A 10,089-nucleotide genomic window follows, 5' to 3' on the forward strand; every position below is an offset into this window, starting at 1 on the left:
ACTCAAACAGTGTCTCCTGTCATATTCTGAACTGGTCGCATTGTGGATTTGGCCTAAAACATGATTTTGGACAATGTTCATGGAACTCAGCTTAAAACGTACTTTCAGACTCTAAAACCCTTGCCTATTGTAGAGCGCACCTGTCCTTCCAGTGCTGAACGAAAACCAATGATTTTGGACCCTGTTTTCATGCGAAATGGCTAAAAGAAATGTTTCACGTTTGTTACACTCAAACAGTGTCTCCTGTCATATGCTGAACTGGTCGCATTGTGGATTTGGCCTAAAACATGATTTTGGACAATGTTCATGGAACTCAGCTTAAAACGTACTTTCAGACTCTAAAACCCTTGCCTATTGTAGAGCGCAACTGTCCTTCCAGTGCTGAACGAAAACCAATGATTTTGGACCCTGTTTTCATTTGAAATGGCTAAAAGAAATGTTTCACGTTTGTTACACTCAAACAGTGTCTCCTGTCATATTCTGAACTGGTCGCATTGTGGATTTGGCCTAAAACATGATTTTGGACAATGTTCATGGAACTCAGCTTAAAACGTACTTTCAGACTCTAAAACCCTTGCCTATTGTAGAGCGCACCTGTCCTTCCAGTGCTGAACGAAAACCAATGATTTTGGACCCTGTTTTCATGCGAAATGGCTAAAAGAAATGTTTCACGTTTGTTACACTCAAACAGTGTCTCCTGTCATATGCTGAACTGGTCGCATTGTGGATTTGGCCTAAAACATGATTTTGGACAATGTTCATGGAACTCAGCTTAAAACGTACTTTCAGACTCTAAAACCCTTGCCTGTTGTAGAGCGCGCCTGTCCTTCCAGTGCTGAATGAAAACAAATGATTTTGGACCCTGTTTTCATGCAAAATAGCTAAAAGAAATGTTTCACGTTTGTTACACTCAAACAGTGTCTCCTGTCATATTCTGAACTGGTCGCATTGTGGATTTGGCCTAAAACATGATTTTGGACAATGTTCATGGAACTCAGCTTAAAACGTACTTGATGACTTGAAAACCCTTGCCTATTGTAGATCGCGCCTGTCCTTCCAGTGCTGAACGAAAACCAATGATTTTGGACCCTGTTTTCATGCGAAATGGCTAAAAGAAATGTTTCACGTTTGTTACACTCAAACAGTGTCTCCTGTCATATTCTGAACTGGTCGCATTGTGGATTTGGCCTAAAACATGATTTTGGACAATGTTCATGGAACTCAGCTTAAAACGTACTTTCAGACTCTAAAACCCTTGCCTATTGTAGAGCGCGCCTGTCCTTCCAGTGCTGAACGAAAACCAGTGATTTTGGACCCTGTTTTCATGCAAAATAGCTAAAAGAAATGTTTCACGTTTGTTACACTCAAACAGTGTCTCCTGTCATATTCTGAACTGGTCGCATTGTGGATTTGGCCTAAAACATGATTTTGGACAATGTTCATGGAACTCAGCTTAAAACGTACTTTCAGACTCTAAAACCCTTGCCTATTGTAGAGCGCGCCTGTCCTTCCAGTGCTGAACGAAAACCAATGATTTTGGACCCTGTTTTCATGCGAAATGGCTAAAAGAAATGTTTCACGTTTGTTACACTCAAACAGTGTCTCCTTTCATATTCTGAACTGGTCGCATTGTGGATTTGGCCTAAAACATGATTTTGGACAATGTTCATGGAACTCAGCTTAAAACGTACTTTCAGACTCTAAAACCCTTGCCTATTGTAGAGCGCGCCTGTCCTTCCAGTGCTGAATGAAAACAAATGATTTTGGACCCTGTTTTCATGCGAAATAGCTAAAAGAAATGTTTCACGTTTGTTACACTCAAACAGTGTCTCCTGTCATATTCTGAACTGGTCGCATTGTGGATTTGGCCTAAAACATGATTTTGGACAATGTTCATGGAACTCAGCTTAAAACGTACTTGATGACTTGAAAACCCTTGCCTATTGTAGATCGCGCCTGTCCTTCCAGTGCTGAACGAAAACCAATGATTTTGGACCCTGTTTTCATGCGAAATGGCTAAAAGAAATGTTTCACGTTTGTTACACTCAAACAGTGTCTCCTGTCATATTCTGAACTGGTCGCATTGTGGATTTGGCCTAAAACATGATTTTGGACAATGTTCATGGAACTCAGCTTAAAACGTACTTTCAGACTCTAAAACCCTTGCCTATTGTAGAGCGCACCTGTCCTTCCAGTGCTGAATGAAAACCAATGATTTTGGACCCTGTTTTCATGCGAAATGGCTAAAAGAAATGTTTCATGTTTGTTACACTCAAACAGTGTCTCCTGTCATATGCTGAACTGGTCCCATTGTGGATTTGGCCTAAAACATGATTTTGGACAATGTTCATGGAACTCAGCTTAAAACGTACTTGCAGACTTGAAAACCCTTGCCTATTGTAGATCGCGCCTGTCCTTCCAGTGCTGAACGAAAACCAATGATTTTGGACCCTGTTTTCATGCGAAATGGCTAAAAGAAATGTTTCACGTTTGTTACACTCAAACAGTGTCTCCTGTCATATTCTGAACTGGTCGCATTGTGGATTTGGCCTAAAACATGATTTTGGACAATGTTCATGGAACTCAGCTTAAAACGTACTTTCAGACTCTAAAACCCTTGCCTATTGTAGAGCGCGCCTGTCCTTCCAGTGCTGAATGAAAACAAATGATTTTGGACCCTGTTTTCATGCGAAATGGCTAAAAGAAATGTTTCACGTTTGTTACAATCAAACAGTGTCTCCTGTCATATGCTGAACTGGTCGCATTGTGGATTTGGCCTAAAACATGATTTTGGACAATGTTCATGGAACTCAGCTTAAAACGTACTTTCAGACTCTAAAACCCTTGCCTATTGTAGAGCGCGCCTGTCCTTCCAGTGCTGAACGAAAACCAATGATTTTGGACCCTGTTTTCATGCGAAAATGGCTAAAAGAAATGTTTCACGTTTGTTACAATCAAACAGTGTCTCCTGTCATATTCTGAACTGGTCGCATTGTGGATTTGGCCTAAAACATGATTTTGGACAATGTTCATGGAACTCAGCTTAAAAACGTACTTTCAGACTCTAAAACCCTTGCCTATTGTAGAGCGCGCCTGTCCTTCCAGTGCTGAACGAAAACCAATGATTTTGGACCCTGTTTTCATGCGAAATGGCTAAAAGAAATGTTTCACGTTTGTTACACTCAAACAGTGTCTCCTGTCATATTCTGAACTGGTCGCATTGTGGATTTGGCCTAAAACATGATTTTGGACAATGTTCATGGAACTCAGCTTAAAACGTACTTTCAGACTCTAAAACCCTTGCCTATTGTAGAGCGCGCCTGTCCTTCCAGTGCTGAATGAAAACAAATGATTTTGGACCCTGTTTTCATGCAAAATAGCTAAAAGAAATGTTTCACGTTTGTTACACTCAAACAGTGTCTCCTGTCATATTCTGAACTGGTCGCATTGTGGATTTGGCCTAAAACATGATTTTGGACAATGTTCATGGAACTCAGCTTAAAACGTACTTGATGACTCTGAAAACCCTTGCCTATTGTAGATCGCGCCTGTCCTTCCAGTGCTGAACGAAAACCAATGATTTTGGACCCTGTTTTCATGCGAAATGGCTAAAAGAAATGTTTCACGTTTGTTACACTCAAACAGTGTCTCCTGTCATATTCTGAACTGGTCGCATTGTGGATTTGGCCTAAAACATGATTTTGGACAATGTTCATGGAACTCAGCTTAAAACGTACTTTCAGACTCTAAAACCCTTGCCTATTGTAGAGCGCGCCTGTCCTTCCAGTGCTGAACGAAAACCAATGATTTTGGACCCTGTTTTCATGCGAAATGGCTAAAAGAAATGTTTCACGTTTGTTACAATCAAACAGTGTCTCCTGTCATATTCTGAACTGGTCGCATTGTGGATTTGGCCTAAAACATGATTTTGGACAATGTTCATGGAACTCAGCTTAAAACGTACTTGCAGACTTGAAAACCCTTGCCTATTGTAGAGCGCGCCTGTCCTTCCAGTGCTGAACGAAAACCAGTGATTTTGGACCCTATTTTCATGCGAAATGGCTAAAAGAAATGTTTCACGTTTGTTACAATCAAACAGTGTCTCCTGTCATATTCTGAACTGGTCGCATTGTGGATTTGGCCTAAAACATGATTTTGGACAATGTTCATGGAACTCAGCTTAAAACGTACTTTCAGACTCTAAAACCCTTGCCTATTGTAGAGCGCGCCTGTCCTTCCAGTGCTGAACGAAAACCAATGATTTTGGACCCTGTTTTCATGCGAAATAGCTAAAAGAAATGTTTCACGTTTGTTACACTCAAACAGTGTCTCCTGTCATATTCTGAACTGGTCGCATTGTGGATTTGGCCTAAAACATGATTTTGGACAATGTTCATGGAACTCAGCTTAAAACGTACTTTCAGACTCTAAAACCCTTGCCTATTGTAGAGCGCGCCTGTCCTTCCAGTGCTGAACGAAAACCAATGATTTTGGACCCTGTTTTCATGCGAAATGGCTAAAAGAAATGTTTCACGTTTGTTACACTCAAACAGTGTCTCCTGTCATATTCTGAACTGGTCGCATTGTGGATTTGGCCTAAAACATGATTTTGGACAATGTTCATGGAACTCAGCTTAAAACGTACTTTCAGACTCTAAAACCCTTGCCTATTGTAGAGCGCGCCTGTCCTTCCAGTGCTGAATGAAAACCAAATGATTTTGGACCCTGTTTTCATGCAAAATGGCTAAAAGAAATGTTTCACGTTTGTTACACTCAAACAGTGTCTCCTGTCATATTCTGAACTGGTCGCATTGTGGATTTGGCCTAAAACATGATTTTGGACAATGTTCATGGAACTCAGCTTAAAACGTACTTGATGACTTGAAAACCCTTGCCTATTGTAGATCGCGCCTGTCCTTCCAGTGCTGAACGAAAACCAATGATTTTGGACCCTGTTTTCATGCGAAATGGCTAAAAGAAATGTTTCACGTTTGTTACACTCAAACAGTGTCTCCTGTCATATTCTGAACTGGTCGCATTGTGGATTTGGCCTAAAACATGATTTTGGACAATGTTCATGGAACTCAGCTTAAAACGTACTTTCAGACTCTAAAACCCTTGCCTATTGTAGAGCGCACCTGTCCTTCCAGTGCTGAACGAAAACCAATGATTTTGGACCCTGTTTTCATGCGAAATGGCTAAAAGAAATGTTTCACGTTTGTTACACTCAAACAGTGTCTCCTGTCATATGCTGAACTGGTCCCATTGTGGATTTGGCCTAAAACATGATTTTGGACAATGTTCATGGAACTCAGCATAAAACGTACTTGCAGACTTGAAAACCCTTGCCTATTGTAGATCGCGCCTGTCCTTCCAGTGCTGAACGAAAACCAATGATTTTGGACCCTGTTTTCATTTGAAATGGCTAAAAGAAATGTTTCACGTTTGTTACACTCAAACAGTGTCTCCTGTCATATTCTGAACTGGTCGCATTGTGGATTTGGCCTAAAACATGATTTTGGACAATGTTCATGGAACTCAGCTTAAAACGTACTTTCAGACTCTAAAACCCTTGCCTATTGTAGAGCGCGCCTGTCCTTCCAGTGCTGAACGAAAACAAATGATTTTGGACCCTGTTTTCATGCGAAATAGCTAAAAGAAATGTTTCACGTTTGTTACACTCAAACAGTGTCTCCTGTCATATTCTGAAATGGTCGCATTGTGGATTTGGCCTAAAACATGATTTTGGACAATGTTCATGGAACTCAGCTTAAAACGTACTTTCAGACTCGAAAACCCTTGCCTATTGTAGAGCGCGCCTGTCCTTCCAGTGCTGAACGAAAACCAATGATTTTGGACCCTGTTTTCATGCGAAATGGCTAAAAGAAATGTTTCACGTTTGTTACACTCAAACAGTGTCTCCTGTCATATTCTGAACTGGTCGCATTGTGGATTTGGCCTAAAACATGATTTTGGACAATGTTCATGGAACTCAGCTTAAAACGTACTTTCAGACTCTAAAACCCTTGCCTATTGTAGAGCGCGCCTGTCCTTCCAGTGCTGAACGAAAACCAATGATTTTGGACCCTGTTTTCATGCGAAATGGCTAAAAGAAATGTTTCACGTTTGTTACACTCAAACAGTGTCTCCTGTCATATTCTGAACTGGTCGCATTGTGGATTTGGCCTAAAACATGATTTTGGACAATGTTCATGGAACTCAGCTTAAAACGTACTTGATGACTTGAAAACCCTTGCCTATTGTAGATCGCGCCTGTCCTTCCAGTGCTGAACGAAAACCAATGATTTTGGACCCTGTTTTCATGCGAAATGGCTAAAAGAAATGTTTCACGTTTGTTACACTCAATCAGTGTCTCCTGTCATATTCTGAACTGGTCGCATTGTGGATTTGGCCTAAAACATGATTTTGGACAATGTTCATGGAACTCAGCTTAAAACGTACTTTCAGACTCTAAAACCCTTGCCTATTGTAGAGCGCGCCTGTCCTTCCAGTGCTGAACGAAAACCAATGATTTTGGACCCTGTTTTCATGCGAAATGGCTAAAAGAAATGTTTCACGTTTGTTACACTCAAACAGTGTCTCCTGTCATATGCTGAACTGGTCGCATTGTGGATTTGGCCTAAAACATGATTTTGGACAATGTTCATGGAACTCAGCTTAAAACGTACTTGCAGACTTGAAAACCCTTGCCTATTGTAGAGCGCGCCTGTCCTTCCAGTGCTGAACGAAAACCAATGATTTTGGACCCTGTTTTCATGCGAAATGGCTAAAAGAAATGTTTCACGTTTGTTACACTCAAACAGTGTCTCCTGTCATATTCTGAACTGGTCGCATTGTGGATTTGGCCTAAAACATGATTTTGGACAATGTTCATGGAACTCAGCTTAAAACGTACTTTCAGACTCTAAAACCCTTGCCTATTGTAGAGCGCGCCTGTCCTTCCAGTGCTGAATGAAAACAAATGATTTTGGACCCTGTTTTCATGCGAAATAGCTAAAAGAAATGTTTCACGTTTGTTACACTCAAACAGTGTCTCCTGTCATATTCTGAACTGGTCGCATTGTGGATTTGGCCTAAAACATGATTTTGGACAATGTTCGTGGAACTCAGCTTAAAACGTACTTGATGACTTGAAAACCCTTGCCTATTGTAGATCGCGCCTGTCCTTCCAGTGCTGAACGAAAACCAATGATTTTGGACCCTGTTTTCATGCGAAATGGCTAAAGAAATGTTTCACGTTTGTTACACTCAAACATTGTCTCCTGTCATATTCTGAACTGGTCGCATTGTGGATTTGGCCTAAAACATGATTTTGGACAATGTTCATGGAACTCAGCTTAAAACGTACTTTCAGACTCTAAAACCCTTGCCTATTGTAGAGCGCGCCTGTCCTTCCAGTGCTGAACGAAAACCAGTGATTTTGGACCCTGTTTTCATGCGAAATAGCTAAAAGAAATGTTTCACGTTTGTTACACTCAAACAGTGTCTCCTGTCATATGCTGAACTGGTCGCATTGTGGATTTGGCCTAAAACATGATTTTGGACAATGTTCATGGAACTCAGCTTAAAACGTACTTTCAGACTCTAAAACCCTTGCCTATTGTAGAGCGCGCCTGTCCTTCCAGTGCTGAATGAAAACCAATGATTTTGGACCCTGTTTTCATGCAAAATGGCTAAAAGAAATGTTTCACGTTTGTTACACTCAAACAGTGTCTCCTGTCATATTCTGAACTGGTCGCATTGTGGATTTGGCCTAAAACATGATTTTGGACAATGTTCATGGAACTCAGCTTAAAACGTACTTTCAGACTCTAAAACCCTTGCCTATTGTAGAGCGCGCCTGTCCTTCCAGTGCTGAATGAAAACAAATGATTTTGGACCCTGTTTTCATGCAAAATAGCTAAAAGAAATGTTTCACGTTTGTTACACTCAAACAGTGTCTCCTGTCATATTCTGAACTGGTCGCATTGTGGATTTGGCCTAAAACATGATTTTGGACAATGTTCATGGAACTCAGCTTAAAACGTACTTGATGACTTGAAAACCCTTGCCTATTGTAGATCGCGCCTGTCCTTCCAGTGCTGAACGAAAACCAATGATTTTGGACCCTGTTTTCATGCGAAATGGCTAAAAGAAATGTTTCACGTTTGTTACACTCAAACAGTGTCTCCTGTCATATTCTGAACTGGTCGCATTGTGGATTTGGCCTAAAACATGATTTTGGACAATGTTCATGGAACTCAGCTTAAAACGTACTTTCAGACTCTAAAACCCTTGCCTATTGTAGAGCGCACCTGTCCTTCCAGTGCTGAACGAAAACCAATGATTTTGGACCCTGTTTTCATGCGAAATGGCTAAAAGAAATGTTTCACGTTTGTTACACTCAAACAGTGTCTCCTGTCATATGCTGAACTGGTCCCATTGTGGATTTGGCCTAAAACATGATTTTGGACAATGTTCATGGAACTCAGCATAAAACGTACTTGCAGACTTGAAAACCCTTGCCTATTGTAGATCGCGCCTGTCCTTCCAGTGCTGAACGAAAACCAATGATTTTGGACCCTGTTTTCATTTGAAATGGCTAAAAGAAATGTTTCACGTTTGTTACACTCAAACAGTGTCTCCTGTCATATTCTGAACTGGTCGCATTGTGGATTTGGCCTAAAACATGATTTTGGACAATGTTCATGGAACTCAGCTTAAAACGTACTTTCAGACTCTGAAAACCCTTGCCTATTGTAGAGCGCGCCTGTCCTTCCAGTGCTGAATGAAAACAAATGATTTTGGACCCTGTTTTCATGCGAAATGGCTAAAAGAAATGTTTCACGTTTGTTACACTCAAACAGTGTCTCCTGTCATATTCTGAACTCGTCGCATTGTGGATTTGGCCTAAAACATGATTTTGGACAATGTTCATGGAACTCAGCTTAAAACGTACTTGATGACTTGAAAACCCTTGCCTATTGTAGATCGCGCCTGTCCTTCCAGTGCTGAACGAAAACCAATGATTTTGGACCCTGTTTTCATGCGAAATGGCTAAAAGAAATGTTTCACGTTTGTTACACTCAAACATTGTCTCCTGTCATATTCTGAACTGGTCGCATTGTGGATTTGGCCTAAAACATGATTTTGGACAATGTTCATGGAACTCAGCTTAAAACGTACTTTCAGACTCTAAAACCCTTGCCTATTGTAGCCTGTCCTTCCAGTGCTGAACGAAAACCAATGATTTTGGACCCTGTTTTCATGCAAAATAGCTAAAAGAAATGTTTCACGTTTGTTACACTCAAACAGTGTCTCCTGTCATATGCTGAACTGGTCGCATTGTGGATTTGGCCTAAAACATGATTTTGGACAATGTTCATGGAACTCAGCTTAAAAGCGTACTTTCAGACTCTAAAACCCTTGCCTATTGAACAGCAGTCTACCAGTGTTCACGAATCATGATCTGCCAGCCACTAAATGTCAAATCAGGCTAAAGTCGTGCTTCAAATGGTCCCGCCCGCTTTTTGGGCGATTTCAGTCAGGTTGAAAAGCCAGAAGTCTCGTCATAGCCTGTCATGTAAAATCTATTTTTTTCACATTTCAAAGCTTTCAATACATTCTCTATGGGTGTCTGTGGGCATGCACTTACGCGCTTTCGTCATACATAACGTAACTGTCACGGATTCTGCCGAGGCTGCTCCTCCTCCTTGTACGAGCAGGCGTCGGCGGTCGCCGTCCCCGGAGTACTAGCTGCCACCGATCTTTGTTCTGTGTGTGATTGCTTTTGTCTGTCTGTCACACCTGTGTCCAATTGTTTATTGATCACCTGTCCTATAAGTTCTGTCTGTTTGCTTAGTAGGATTGTGTGTTGTTGTTCGCCTGTCGTAGTGCTGCGTGTTTCGTTTCTTGTTTTCTGTTTTAGTGTTTTACGCATTGTGCGAAATGCTCGCCTCTGTGTTTTTCGAGGCAGTTTGTTTACCGTTTCCTTGTTGGATTATTTGAGTAAACTCTGTTGGACTGAGCCTCGGTGTCCTGCGCCTGACTTCCACCCCACATACACCTCACCTCTTGACAGAACAACAC

The sequence above is a fragment of the Coregonus clupeaformis genome, chromosome 40 (assembly GCF_020615455.1).
Source record: "Coregonus clupeaformis isolate EN_2021a chromosome 40, ASM2061545v1, whole genome shotgun sequence".
NCBI lineage: Eukaryota > Metazoa > Chordata > Actinopteri > Salmoniformes > Salmonidae > Coregonus > Coregonus clupeaformis.